This window comes from Aplysia californica, unplaced genomic scaffold (assembly GCF_000002075.1).
Source record: "Aplysia californica isolate F4 #8 unplaced genomic scaffold, AplCal3.0 scaffold00375, whole genome shotgun sequence".
Classification (NCBI taxonomy): Eukaryota; Metazoa; Mollusca; class Gastropoda; order Aplysiida; family Aplysiidae; genus Aplysia; species Aplysia californica.
Genome location: NW_004797645.1, coordinates 555,820 through 570,989, shown reverse-complemented (window position 1 = coordinate 570,989; position 15,170 = coordinate 555,820).

The following is a 15,170-nucleotide window of genomic DNA, read 5'->3' as shown; positions in this document are numbered from 1 at the left end:
CTCTCTCTCTCTCTCTCTCTCTCTCTCTCTCTCCCTCGTTCTTTTTCTCTCTCTCTCTCTCGTTCTCTCTTTCTCTCCCTGGTAAAAAGGGATCCAAAATACAGCACCAAACAGGCCCACGTTAACAAGTAAGACACAGTAACAACAATCATCGCGTGCACATTTCAATCCCACAAACACTTCCCAGTTAACACAATGGTCTTAATACCCAAGTGGCAAAGAGCCTGTCCATGAAAGAGGAAACTGCAGGGATTCACGAAACCCAGGAATTATGACCTGCTGAAAAAAATAAAATTTTGAGCTGTGATAGGGCCATTTTTTCTTTCTTTTCTAATTTTTCTTTTTATTTGAGGGTGGGGGAAAGCTAAAATTCGAAGCCGTCGCATGTTCTCTGAAAATCTGAGTTTAAATGCTTTCAGTTTTACTTTCGACAAAAACGTTTATGACTATTTTTTTGCGTTTAAAGCTGTGAATGTAGTTAATTCTTTTCTCATTTTGCTGCCGTCGTTGGGTCAAGGACGTATTATGAGACGAGTTTAACGGCCTGTCCTTGAATAAATCATCTCTCTTTTTTTTCCTTTAAAAACAATTTTTTAACCGCCCTCGCAACAGCATACGTCATATGAACCCGCGAGACACATTGTGCTTTTTCAGTTTGGTAGAAATGTATTTGATTTTCCCGGGTAGCGCTCGAAACGCACTTTTATAAATGATCTATGTCAAGGTCATCCGTCGATGAGATGACAGTGGTTCATGGCGGCGAGTCTGGCTCCAGCACTTAGACATGAATGTGTCATTAGAATGCATGGTTTCCACGGTGTCATTTTAGGTCGGGTTGTCGGTGCGCACGGAGACATGTTTTATATGATGCGATACGATCGGGGTGAAGCCAAACATTGAGTTCAGGTAAGTATAAAACTCAGACGCTTCGTTGATAACTCAGTTTACCCTGATCCATTTCACCTAACTTTGGTAAGATCGTTATATTATTTTACATTAATATTTTCTCAACTTAACTTTAATCAAATGACTATACATGATTATTTTCTCAAGATAACTTGGGTAAAATCATTATATATTATTATTTTTCTCCTGCTAACTTTGGTAAAATAATTGTATATTATTATTTTCCCTCAGCTAACTTTGCTACCACCACTGATGTAAATATCTAGATTTTATCTGTTCCTGTCCATTTATCATTGGCGTAGCGGGCATGGGCTATATTAATGGAATCTTGTGACATCAATTGACATTAAGCGCTGCATGACAAAACGTACCTTATCTGTTTAATATCAAACTGAGAAAAATGGAGAGGGGGGGGGGGGGGTTATTCTCTGAAAACAATGTATGAACGAAACGAAATTCTATGAAATAAAATATCAAATTACACAGTGAATTTTGAACGTTGAACGTGAAATAATTTTCAAAGGTATTGGGGGCGGGGGGGGGGGGCCTGTTGGGGGGGGGTTGGGGGGGGCGTGATTTGCATATTTGCGAGAAACTATTTCTTTGACACCTTCTTATTTCTACGTTTATGAAAATAAAGCTGGAACAAAGCTCCATTACTGCCGAAAAGTGTATATTAGTTGAAATCCTAGTTGTAGCGTGTTAATAAAGGCTGATAGGTTTTGTTTTCACTGCAGTCCTTTCGAGTACATAATTAATTTTTGGTTGAGATAGCTCTTTTTGATGCGGTTGAACTTATTTTTCTTGTTGCTGTGAACTGTTTTTCCACTGTGTGAATGAATTATTACTTTTCAGTGATCATGTGATTGATGCAAAGCGCTGAGAGCTTATACTCGTATGGAATTAAGCGCTGTATAAATGCAATCTAGTTGTATTAGTAGCAGTAGTAGTAGCAGTAGTAGTGGAAGTAGTGGAAGTAGTAGTAGTAGTAGTAGTAGTAGTAGTAGTAGTAGGAGCAGCAGCAGCAGCAGCAGCAGTAGTAGTAGTAGTAGTAGTAGTAGTAGTAGTAGTAGTAGTAGTAGTAGTAGTATCAATATTTTTTTTTACTACACCAATAGTCGAGATGAAAGTCCCCACCACCGTGGTCATCTGTAGCCTGATCCTGTTGGTCAGTCAACTGGTCCCCACACACAGCCAGCCTACCTCGCCACGCCCACCCGCCAACCACCAGGGGTCCGACCGGTCAGACATGGTCCACCCAGGTAAGTGAGTCAGTGAGTTAGTGGTAGCCACAGTTTACAGTTCTGTACGTTCATTTCCGATCAAAATACTTCAAACTAGCCCAATAATTCTCAAATATGGTCCTTTTTTTATTCGGGTTTTTTAAAAAGCGTTTGAAGTATAATATGAATATATTAATACGTATAAATCTATAATAATGATTTTATGCATGTATTACAAACACTGCTGAGCCATGTGGGCAAGATGTTCGCCAAGATATTGGAACGGCGAAGAAGACACAAAGTTGAACCATTTTTAAGTGAGGCCCAAATGGGATTTAGAAAGGAAAGAGGAAGCACCGACGCAATATTTGCCCTACGACAAATGTGCGAAAGGGTAATAGAACACAAAAGGGAACTAAATAATATAGTATTTATCGACCAGAGAAAACGTGTTTCAATTTGTGGAAAGAACTCGAAAACTACACTGTAAGAGGCCAACTTCTAGATAACATCCGTGCCATTTACGAGAACAGCATAAGTACAGTAAGAACATCGGAGGCTCTCGCAGAATGGTTCCAAAAAACATCCGGAGTAAGACAAGGTTGTGTCCTATCACCACTACTATTTATCATATGTAGATAGAATTACAAAAGAGGCCAACACAAAATCAGAGGCCCAAAATGAATTACTCTTCGCTGATGACCAAAGCCTGGCACACAAAGATGAACGAAGTCTCCAACACCACATCACAAGATTAAACGAAGAATGTAACAACTACGACATGAAGATGAACGTCAACAAAACAAAGACCATGAAAGTAAGCAAAAAGCCAGAACCACTCAAGATACACATCAACTACAACAGTCTCAGACAAGTCCAAGAATTTAAGTACCTCGGAAGTATATTATTATTCACAGAGGATGGGCGACTTAACAGAGAAATTGAAACACGAGCACAAAAGGCCAATTATGTTAGTTACCAGCTTGCTCCACTACTGTAACATCCTAACATCCCCATAATTAAAAAAACCTCAAAGTAATCAACACCTTAGGGGGTTGGGGGGGGCGTGATTTGCATATTTGCGAGAAACTATTTCTTTGACACCTTCTTATTTCTACGTTTATGAAAATAAAGCTGGAACAAAGCTCCATTACTGCCGAAAAGTGTATATTAGTTGAAATCCTAGTTGTAGCGTGTTAATAAAGGCTGATAGGTTTTGTTTTCACTGCAGTCCTTTCGAGTACATAATTAATTTTTGGTTGAGATAGCTCTTTTTGATGCGGTTGAACTTATTTTTCTTGTTGCTGTGAACTGTTTTTCCACTGTGTGAATGAATTATTACTTTTCAGTGATCATGTGATTGATGCAAAGCGCTGAGAGCTTATACTCGTATGGAATTAAGCGCTGTATAAATGCAATCTAGTTGTATTAGTAGCAGTAGTAGTAGCAGTAGTAGTGGAAGTAGTGGAAGTAGTAGTAGTAGTAGTAGTAGTAGTAGTAGTAGTAGGAGCAGCAGCAGCAGCAGCAGCAGTAGTAGTAGTAGTAGTAGTAGTAGTAGTAGTAGTAGTAGTAGTAGTAGTAGTATCAATATTTTTTTTTACTACACCAATAGTCGAGATGAAAGTCCCCACCACCGTGGTCATCTGTAGCCTGATCCTGTTGGTCAGTCAACTGGTCCCCACACACAGCCAGCCTACCTCGCCACGCCCACCCGCCAACCACCAGGGGTCCGACCGGTCAGACATGGTCCACCCAGGTAAGTGAGTCAGTGAGTTAGTGGTAGCCACAGTTTACAGTTCTGTACGTTCATTTCCGATCAAAATACTTCAAACTAGCCCAATAATTCTCAAATATGGTCCTTTTTTTATTCGGGTTTTTTAAAAAGCGTTTGAAGTATAATATGAATATATTAATACGTATAAATCTATAATAATGATTTTATGCATGTATTACAAACACTGCTGAGCCATGTGGGCAAGATGTTCGCCAAGATATTGGAACGGCGAAGAAGACACAAAGTTGAACCATTTTTAAGTGAGGCCCAAATGGGATTTAGAAAGGAAAGAGGAAGCACCGACGCAATATTTGCCCTACGACAAATGTGCGAAAGGGTAATAGAACACAAAAGGGAACTAAATAATATAGTATTTATCGACCAGAGAAAACGTGTTTCAATTTGTGGAAAGAACTCGAAAACTACACTGTAAGAGGCCAACTTCTAGATAACATCCGTGCCATTTACGAGAACAGCATAAGTACAGTAAGAACATCGGAGGCTCTCGCAGAATGGTTCCAAAAAACATCCGGAGTAAGACAAGGTTGTGTCCTATCACCACTACTATTTATCATATGTAGATAGAATTACAAAAGAGGCCAACACAAAATCAGAGGCCCAAAATGAATTACTCTTCGCTGATGACCAAAGCCTGGCACACAAAGATGAACGAAGTCTCCAACACCACATCACAAGATTAAACGAAGAATGTAACAACTACGACATGAAGATGAACGTCAACAAAACAAAGACCATGAAAGTAAGCAAAAAGCCAGAACCACTCAAGATACACATCAACTACAACAGTCTCAGACAAGTCCAAGAATTTAAGTACCTCGGAAGTATATTATTATTCACAGAGGATGGGCGACTTAACAGAGAAATTGAAACACGAGCACAAAAGGCCAATTATGTTAGTTACCAGCTTGCTCCACTACTGTAACATCCTAACATCCCCATAATTAAAAAAACCTCAAAGTAATCAACACCTTATTCATCCCAACACTCACCTATCAATGCCAAACATGGACCACGAACAAGACATTAAAGCAAAGGATTACAACATGTGAAATGCGATGCCTTAGAAAAGCAGTAAACAAGACCAGGCGAGGCAAAATTAGAAACTCAGTAATCAAAGAAATAGTGGGTACAAATGATTAACCACATACGGCATTCCCCTATACCCAAGCTCTCCGGCTGGTGGCAGAGAGACGTCTCTTTCTTCCCGCAACACCCAAGAGGGTATAAGCGGCAGATAAAGTTAAAAGTAAAGATTACAAACACAAATATACATATAATTATGCTTTCAAGCATGTATAGTTATTATACATATAACATAATATTTTCTTTATGTTTGCATGAGTATAATTATACATGACACTGTTGTGTATTCTGCCTCTTTCCCTCCTTTCCAGACATTGTGATCACGGCGGAGCAGCAGATGCGTGTTGATGACCTATTTAGACGGATCTATGACCAGGACCGCATCCAGCAGTGGTAGATAGGACAGCGAGCAGGAAAATCTCGAATTTTGGATAGTTGCACCATAGATTTGAGTTATGATATCTCAGACCGGGCACTCTCATGGCCACCCATAGATCTGATTTATGATATCCTAGACCAGAGACTTTCATGACTGACACTCTCTGTTCTCTCTTTTAAAAACCAACAGCAAAATAAAAATACAGAAATCCGCTGCGCAAATACACGTCATAGGCTCGTTTATTGAGACTAAATCCCCTGTCTCGTTCTACTCGATTGCGCACGTAAATTTTCCTCCTTCACATTCATTTAGGTTCCAAATAGAGACACATTTAAAAACAAAAATAATCAATCACTTTTTTATCGATCCCAGAAGGGCAATTTGGTTTACAATGGCAAACATACATAAAAACATATAATACATACCTATATAAATACATACACATATATAAATACATACACATATACATAAATACATGCACATTATGTCATATACAAAAATACATTCAAATATACATACATAAATACATACAAACACATAAATACACGCACATACATACATGCATACACAATATTACGAAAATACAGAACAATTTCCCATCCACGCCATCGCTGGTCGCCACTGTGCACGCAAAGGTAAGCGACACTGTAAGCCGGAAGTGCTTGAAAATGCACAGTCTGGGATATGACGACACAGGTCTATGGCTGGAGAGTGGACAGACACCATAGTGCTGGCATCAACTCACAGACGCATGACGCGAATAATAAATGATCCGGCTAAGAGAAATATCAAAAAGAATCTTGTGTCATTTAGCTGGGCGGAATACCATATCTCTTCCTATAACGTACGAACTCTTTGACAATATTATAGAAGCTGTGAAATAGAAATCTTGTGTCATTTAACTGTTAGATATCTTATCTCTTCCTATCGCCAGTACCTACAAAACATTTGACAATATAGAAGCTGTGACACAAAATTCTTGTGTCATTTATCTGTGTGGAATATCATATTTCTTCCTATTACGTACGAAATGTTTGACAATGTAAAAGCTGTAACACAGAAATCGTGAGTCATTTGACCCAGTGGAATATCTTATCTCTTCTGTTTATATACTTAGTTATCAACACAGTAGAATTTGCAACACATAAATCTTGCTTGTGTTATTTTACCAAGTGGAATATCTATCTCTTCTGTTTTCATACTTAGTCTTCGACAGTTTAGAATCTACGACACACAAGCCTTGAGTCAATTAACCCTGTGGAATATCTTATCTCTTCGGTCTACTCACCAGAGGCGAAGCGTCTATATAATCAAATAATCACTGCTTCCCTTCCGATTTTGAAACATTGTCGCAGTCAAATTCACCCATAGACGTAAACCTCATAAATTAAATGTAAAAAGACGTTCATAATCACCAATGAACAATAGACTATGCCTAACCTTCAAAACCGTTTCATTGCCACAGAAATAGCCTGTTCGCCCCTATCGGGCCACTCCATAAGCAGTCACAAGCTTTGATTAAGTAAGCTTAAAGTGAGGCTGGAGGAGTCAACCAATAGATTTGAAGGGAACATGTGCATAGCAGTCAGAACTGTTTCATTGTCGCATATACCCTGCTCACCCCTTTCGGGCCACAGTTATAAGCACCCAGACGCGCTGATTATCTAAGCGAACTATTACACTGGTCGAGTCTACCTCACAGATGTGAGGGGAACTAACTCCTAATAATCCTTTGACTCCTGCTACTACACTGCTAGTGCTTGTTTTTTTCCTCGACTTTTTAACGTCCTATAATCAGATCGTGACCTCGATTATGACAGCGGCTCCTGGCCGCGAAAAGCTAGACAAGAAACAGCCAAATGTGAAATAAAAAATTAATAATTGGCGTGCTCTACCAAAGTGTTTCGGTTGTCTGGTATAACATGCCATTGTAGTGCCGACATCTGTGCTTCTTTCCTTGGTGTTCGTGTGTTCAAATCTAAAGTTCAATTTAAGGTTAGTTAGAATAAATATTTAATGAAATACTTTCCCGATTATTTTAGCGGTTGAACAAGCATACAACATGAATTCAGGATTTGTTTTCATTCACAACCCAGAGTTGCCGCCTCCAGTGCCAGTAAGATTTTTGTGACTTGTGTGAGTGTGATATCTCCAGGCCCTATCTGGTCCCATTTCACTTTGATTACCCTGTCAAACAAGTCAGCCTTCGCCCCTGCTACTCACGACATCGACAATGCAGAAGCTGCCACGTAGATATCGTTGACATGCTGTTCCCCTGTTCTAAGATCAGAAATGAAGTTTAATAGAAGAAAGAAAGAAAAAATGGTTTAATTTTTCTTACCAAATGTATCTACATAAAGAATTTCTGCTTTCTTTTATCTTAAAATGTGAAATTCGACAACGTATTTTCGAGCATGTAAATCCTATACTCAAGATCGAGAAACCTTAGGAAACAACACACATTTTTCTAAATATTCAGCTCAGTCACATCTGAACAAAGGGACAAAAAATATACCTCGATTATGAAATGAGCCCAGTATAATGTTATGAGAGATACCGCCTTCAAGTGTGATACCATGAAAGAAGAAAATACATGTCGATCTATACCTAACCACGGCTCCACGACACACGTGGCTAACTGACCACAACAGCTGATCTGATCTAATCTGTTTACGTCAGTCTTCCTAAAGGTCAAAGTGAGCTCAGTTGATGGGGGTCATAAAAATACCAACATTAGAAAATGGATAAATAAAAAAGAGACCTTATACGTTGTACGCCAGACGTTCTAAAACGTAGGAATGAATCTACACTGTGTTTTTGCTTGAGGAAAAGTATGTCTAAATTTAGTAACATGTATACGTAAAATTCCAACAAAACGTTTAGAAAACGTAATATTCTAATGTCATACTTCAAACAAGGAAATGTCCATACCAAACTGAATAATTGTGGTTAAGTAAAATCGTGTAGCAAAATATATCATAGATTTCATGCTACTTTTGACTCTTTGTTTGTTTGTTTAGTATAGGGTTTTACGGCGCTCGCAACTGCATAAGGTCATATGAGCGCGCGGGACACACCTAATACTTTTTCGTTGGTAGGAAATTTTGAATTTTGCCCGGGTGGCTGCCGAAGCCTACTCTTATCGATTTTAGACCACCAAGGGATCTTTAACGTGTGCAACTTGCACACGGGCCCTCTGAGATATTTCGCCCTTGTCCGAGAAGGCTAGGTGTTGATCTTTCCTACCAGAAGATCAGGGGTGTGGTAGGAAGATAGCTGTAAGAAGGAGTCAAGGAGTAGCAGAAGAAAGGCTGCAGAAAGAGTCAGGAGCCCAGAGGAGGGTGCAAGGGAGGTGAGGGGGTGGGGGCAGAAAGAGGAGACGAAAACAGACGACAGAATATTGCTAGAGAGCATGAAAGGAGGTGAAAGGAGACAATTTTAGAGAAGAAAATTTTTCGGTCGCTACCCGGATTCGAACCCGGGACCTTTGAATGAGAGGCAAACACCTTAACCTCTAGGCCACGAGAGCCCCCCCCCCCCCCCTTTTGACTCTGTTGAGAGAGAGAGTACAGACGAAACATCACAAGGAACTGTAGAGAGATACAACAGCAACAACAACAATAACAACAAAAACAACAACAATAACAGCAACAACAACAACAGCAACAACGATAACAATAACAATAACATTCTCTATTTATTTCACAGGGAGACATTCGTTTTGGTAGTTTACAATGGCAGTGAATGTAGCAAAGTTCAGGTGCACTCACACATACACACAGCAAGACAGGACAGACATATTATTATCATCTCTACTGCGTGCTGAAGGAACTCCATCTCTACAGAAATAGTTGCGAGCGGTTCACACCCCCATTCGGCACAATTTACATCATTAAGAAAGCGTGCTGCTTCGACTTTGACTTGAATGGCCAACCAAGCCTAAGATAATAAGACGAACGTAATTTCCCAACTGATAGACAGAGATACTCGTTTAAAAATGGTCGTTTTTATGGACAAGCGAGCTAATCCAGATTTCAGAGGTTTACAGAAATCTTGATCTGCACCAACAGTGAACATTAGCCTACTAGTAGGAAAAGTTTGGTTTCATTGGTGTGTATATTTGTTTGGTTATAGAGAGAACTCTCCTTGTCTTTTAAAGAAACTGAACAAGGGGCAAAAACTTCATCTTCGATTTTCTGAAAATATCATTTTTTGGGATAGCCCTCTTGTGCTTAAAATCACCCCCCCCCCCCCCCCCCCCAAACACCACCTTTTCACAAGAATTGAACTCGCGTCTTTTGCGGTTGATGACGAAGCACATAACAACTCCACCTAAGACTGAGACCGTCTGGATGCCACCACGAAAGTCTCGAGTTGTACGCACCTATCTATTGGATCGTATCTCAAAAGCGAGCATTAAAGTGTGGTGTTGAGGAAAATGAGGTCAACAATCGGACGTTTCACGTGTAGTCTATGCTGTAAAGACCCCTTCAATATTTTAACCCAATTTAAAAGAACATCAAAGAAAACATGCATACGTACTTACTGTCTCCCTATACCGCCAGGTGCATAAGGCGGAGAGCAGTCGACACCACGCTTGTCTGTCCCGGGCCACTTTCTCCAATTACGGCACATCTAGGCCCTGGGTGATTGTCTCATCTCTTATTGAGACTCCATAACTTCCAGTTGGTCATCCCCGCTTTATCTTTTCAGTTGGTTTCCAATGCCATGTCTGATAGGGCAATCTCGTCTTCGGCATTCTCAGGACATGTCCCAGATATCTCCATCTTCTCTTTTTTATTGTTGTGTTTATATCTTCATTTCCAGCTCATTCCAACACTTCATTATTCGTAAAAAGATTAATTCCATTTTACTAGTAAAATTCTTCGTAGACATTTTGCCGGAACGTTATTTTGCTCTGACCTTCATTAGTAAACTATTAGATTCTGTTGGTCATCCAACATTCAGACCTGCACTCAAAGACCAACACATGTATGTTCAGAACGTGTATTTCCACATAAAACGTTCTGTTGTTATTTGGGGGGTGGGGGGGGGGGGTTGGGGTTTTTTGTTTTTTGTTTTGTTTTGTTTTTTACGCACCTATCGGCTTCTATATTCTGTTGGTCATAATAATAATAAATAATAAATAGCATTTATACTGCGCATTTCCATTTTCAAAAAAGATGTTCAATGCGCATTACAACGAAAAAGACATCACATCTTAGAAAGTAATCGACATCCGTGTATGTAAAACAAAGTATTATACATGATATAATATAAATGTATATGTGTAAAAAATTTATGAGAAAAACAGTCTCGCAGTGAGGTTGGAAATGTGTTCATTAAAAATATACAATGCAATAAAAATTCACAAACGGTCACAATAAAGTTGAAACGTGATTAACTAGAAACATTCATTAAAACATTCATTCTATACAGATATAAAACATTTCCTCTCTCTCTCTCTCTCTCTCTCTCTTTCTCTCTCTCTCTCTCTCTCTCTCTCTCTCTCTTACTCTCTCTCTGTCCCTCTCTCTCTCTCTCTCTCTCTCTCTCTCTCTCTCTCTCTCTCTCTCTCTCTCTCTCTCTCTCTCTCTCTGTCTCTGTCTCATCCAACTTTTGGACCCATTTGCAAAGACCTGAGAAGATTTAACTGAATATTAATTTGTCTTTATTTCGTTTTAACTGCGGACAGACGAAAGTGAACATTCTAGAAAATGTGGTTTAAACAACCAAGCCTCATTAAAGTGCGCTGAAGTTGCCAACATTTCTCCCTGATATTACCATGTTCTTGCTAGAGATTCCACTGATCACGTCTTTATTTCATTAATGTCATTCTGCCTAACTGCATGTCTGCATGTTTAGAGCGTGTATCGTCGCATTAAACTTCTCCTGTAGTAAGTTTTTAAAAAGATGTAGGATTTTTTTTTTACGTCTCAATTGACAAAATGATTTTGAGTTATTTAGGAGGCAGGCTTAAACCCAGGCTGAGCAGGATACAATATCCCGGCAGAAAGACCAAGATACTGAATGAAAATTTTCCACGGCTACGCCACAGATGTCAGAGAAAGATATACCCTTGGCCTTCTCGGATAAGGGCGAAAAATTCAAAATTTCTTACCTACATAAAATGTTTAATGTCTCCCGCGTGCTCATATGACCTTATTATGCTGTTGTGAGCGCCATAAAACACTTACTAAAAAAACAACAACAACAACAACAACAAAAACAACCCAACAACTGGACATCAGCCTGTAGTAACTTTCCAAGATGGTAGACTAGTACAGTCAGCATGCAATTGAAATTGTTCAGGACGGCCACCCATGCTGAGGAGAAAAGGGGTTATCTTAGACAGGTCGCTACCTCAGAACTAAAAAGTGAAATCTGCTCAGTACCACGTTTCGGGAAATTTGACGTCAGAATTTTTTAGCTTTACAACATGCCAAGGTTTTTAAAAAATGCAATTTGTTGAATAATATTTTGATAACGATGAAGCATATAATACATTTACAATTTGGTTTTTGGCCTCATGGTCTTAACAACTCCAAGCGGCCAAAAATGTCAGATAGAACTTTGTAATTATGGGGTAGCGAGGTGTATGTCTTAGACAGTGCTGTAATCATAATGTGATAATATTTTGTTTAATACGCTTGGGGGTGGGGGGGAGTTGGAAGTGTTTGTATAAGTGAATGGTTTGGACAGATGGTCGTAACAGCAGGCTCGACTGCAACCCTAACAAAATCTATTTGTGAGGCAGCGTGGTGGAATCAGGCTCTCGTCAATTTTTGGGCATGTAGAGGTATTGGTATCACAATAAAGCTTGTTCACTTGTCTTTATTTGAATGAAAAAAATATCCATTTATCTTAAATACCAGTCGAGATATTTGCTAAAGAAGGAGGTGGGGTCACCTGTTTTCAGAGGTAAAATTTGTGGGAAAATGGTGGCAAAGATTAGCTATTTGTTATCTTAAGAGTCCCTGGTAACTGAAAATTTACAATTTTTATGCCTTTAATCAACACTTTTCAGAAAAATCCAGACAGAAATGAGTTCTTTAATGAGCATGAAAGGTGTTGAGCCAAAAAACAAAAATTTGATAATTATTCACAAACCCGTGGAAAAAATTTGAGTTTCCTCACTTTGATTATTTTGACAAGAGCCTGATTCCACCATGCTGCCTCACATTTTGTGAGCAACTCTACTTCTCACTGATTGAAGACGTGAGCATTCCACGAGAGACAGCGCCAATCACAGTCAGATGGAAGTCGCACTGGGCTGTTCCTAGATTGTTTGGGTTGGGTTTGTTTTCCTTTTTCCTTTTTTTTAAAAAGATCGCACCGTTACCTTATTTGGCATCATTCTGAACTGCGGCACGATCGATGCCGGTTTAAATCCAGAACAGGGACCTTTTAAAACTCGTATTGTTTGTGGAGATTTGTAAGTCTCCATCTACTCAGTACGGTTGTCTCGAATGGGGACGGTAAATTGGAGGTCCCGCTTCTTAACTGATGTTACATTATGGAAACAGATTTCGAAGCCAAACCATAAATAATAAACGTTATGTGCTGAGGCACACACTCACACCATTCTTGATCCCAGACCTATCAACCATGTCTCACTAATTTAAAGCGTATTATTACGGATTTCAAGATCTGAAGGGAGGAGAAGTAGTACTTGGGCAATCTACTTCCTCTATGTCAACCACCCAGACAAAGCTACATCATGCACGCCGCTTTAACTTTGTCTGTCAAGACCCAGGTGGCAGTAGTTGTGTGTGCTGAGATTTTGGGCTAACTTTTGTGTAATCTCCCCTGGTTCTCAGTTAGGTGAACCTGCTTGAAGTAGTTGTTATCAGATTACAGTCCTTACATAACGGAGCTTGTACCATCCAGGAGAGCCGCTCAGCGCTGGATATTGCCGGAGTTTCCACATGTCGTCAGAAAGTCGCTTACTCAGAAATACAAAGTTCTATTAGCTCAATACCTAGTTTTGATACATTTGACGTAAAAAATTATGAGTTTCACAACATGTCAAGCTTTTTCGAATACAATTCTTTGAAAATATTGATAAAGACCCCGAATAATCTTATGAGTTTGATAGAGCAGATAGAGCATTTGGTTTCTAGCCTCATGGTCTTAACAACTCAAAACGGCCAAAAATGTCAGATAGAACTTTGTAATTCTGAGGTACGAAGAGGCATGCGGACCTGTCATGACTAAAGCTGTACAGTTGACAAGCTGTTCCGCTGTCGTTTGTCCAGAAAGCAAAGTTTTTCAGCAGAGAGAGAAAACTTGTTCAATCTAATCAGGCGTGTAAAAAATCATTCTCCTGGTCAAGTTTGGTTATTCAGGCAGGGTCGGGGGTGTGGACTGGGCAAAGTCTGGTGTATGTTGGCTGATGAACAATCGGCTTGATGGGTGTTTTACGGAGCTCGAAACTGCATAAGGTCATAAGAGCGCGCGGGACACATTAAACTTTCTCAGTTTGTAAGAAATTCTGAATTTTGTCCAGGTAACGGCCGAAGCCTGGTCTTATCGGTTTTAGACTTTAAGGTGCGCAACTTGCACACGTGCCCTCTGAGATTTTTCGCCCTTGTCCGAGAATGCTAGGTGTAGACCTTCATTACCAGAAGATCAGGGGTGTGGCTGAAAGACAACAGTAAGAAGGAGCCAAGGAGTAGCAGTAGAAAGGCTGCAGAAAGAGTCAGGAGCCCACAGGAAGGGGGGGGGGGCGAAGGAGGTGAGGGGGTGGGGGCAGAAAGAGGAGACGAACGCAGACGACAGAACACTGCTAGAGAGCAGGAAAGGAGGTTAAAGGAGACAATTTTTTTAGAAGAAAATTTTTCGGTCACAACCCGGATTTGAACCAGGGACTTGAATGAGAGGCCAACATCTTAACCTCTAGGCTAAGAAAGCCCCCTGAACAATCGGCTTGGATAAGTGATGATGATAACATTTACATAGAACAATCTGTTGTAGTGTGGTGTCGGTGGTATAGTGGTTCGGCTACCTTACTCGTTATCGTGGGGTTGCGGGTTCGGGGGTTCAATCCTAAGGCTGCCCCCGGGAATGGCCTCATAACACCAATTTTTCTCACTTCACCTAGGTATGATTGGGCACCCGGCCATAGACGGCGAAAGATCTTGTCGGTATGCCAGTGTTTTAACACCCGTAAAAGGCAGCTTACACTGATTACTTCCTAGGCAGTTTACTTTTTTCCAGAATACTTACACTTTTTCTGGGTAATTTAGATTGTACAGTGCATAGAGTAGAGCTTGCTGTAGGGCAGGAATGGGTGCTATACAAAAGCTGTTTATTGTATAATCCAGATCATCTTAACTTGACAATAACAATAACAATAACAATAACAACAACAATGCCAACAACAATAACAGCAACAATAATAAAAACAATAACTATAACAACACCATGAACAATAACAATAGCAGTAACAACAATACAAATAATAATAACAATAACAACACCAATAACAATAACAATAGCAATGACGTTCTCTTTTCATCTCGAAGGGAGACACTTTTACAATGGCCGTGAATGTAACAAAGTTCAGATGCACTCACTCATACCCACAGCCTGGAAGGACAGAAATATTATTATCATATCTATATTAGATCTATATCTATTGCCTGCTGAAACACCTCCGCTCTATAGACATTTTCTGTGTCTCTTTCCCCCTCTCTCTCTTTCTCTCTCTCTCTCTCTCTGTCTCTCTGTCTCGCTCTCATCTCTCTCTCTCTGTCTCTCTGTCTGTCTGTCTCTCTCTCTC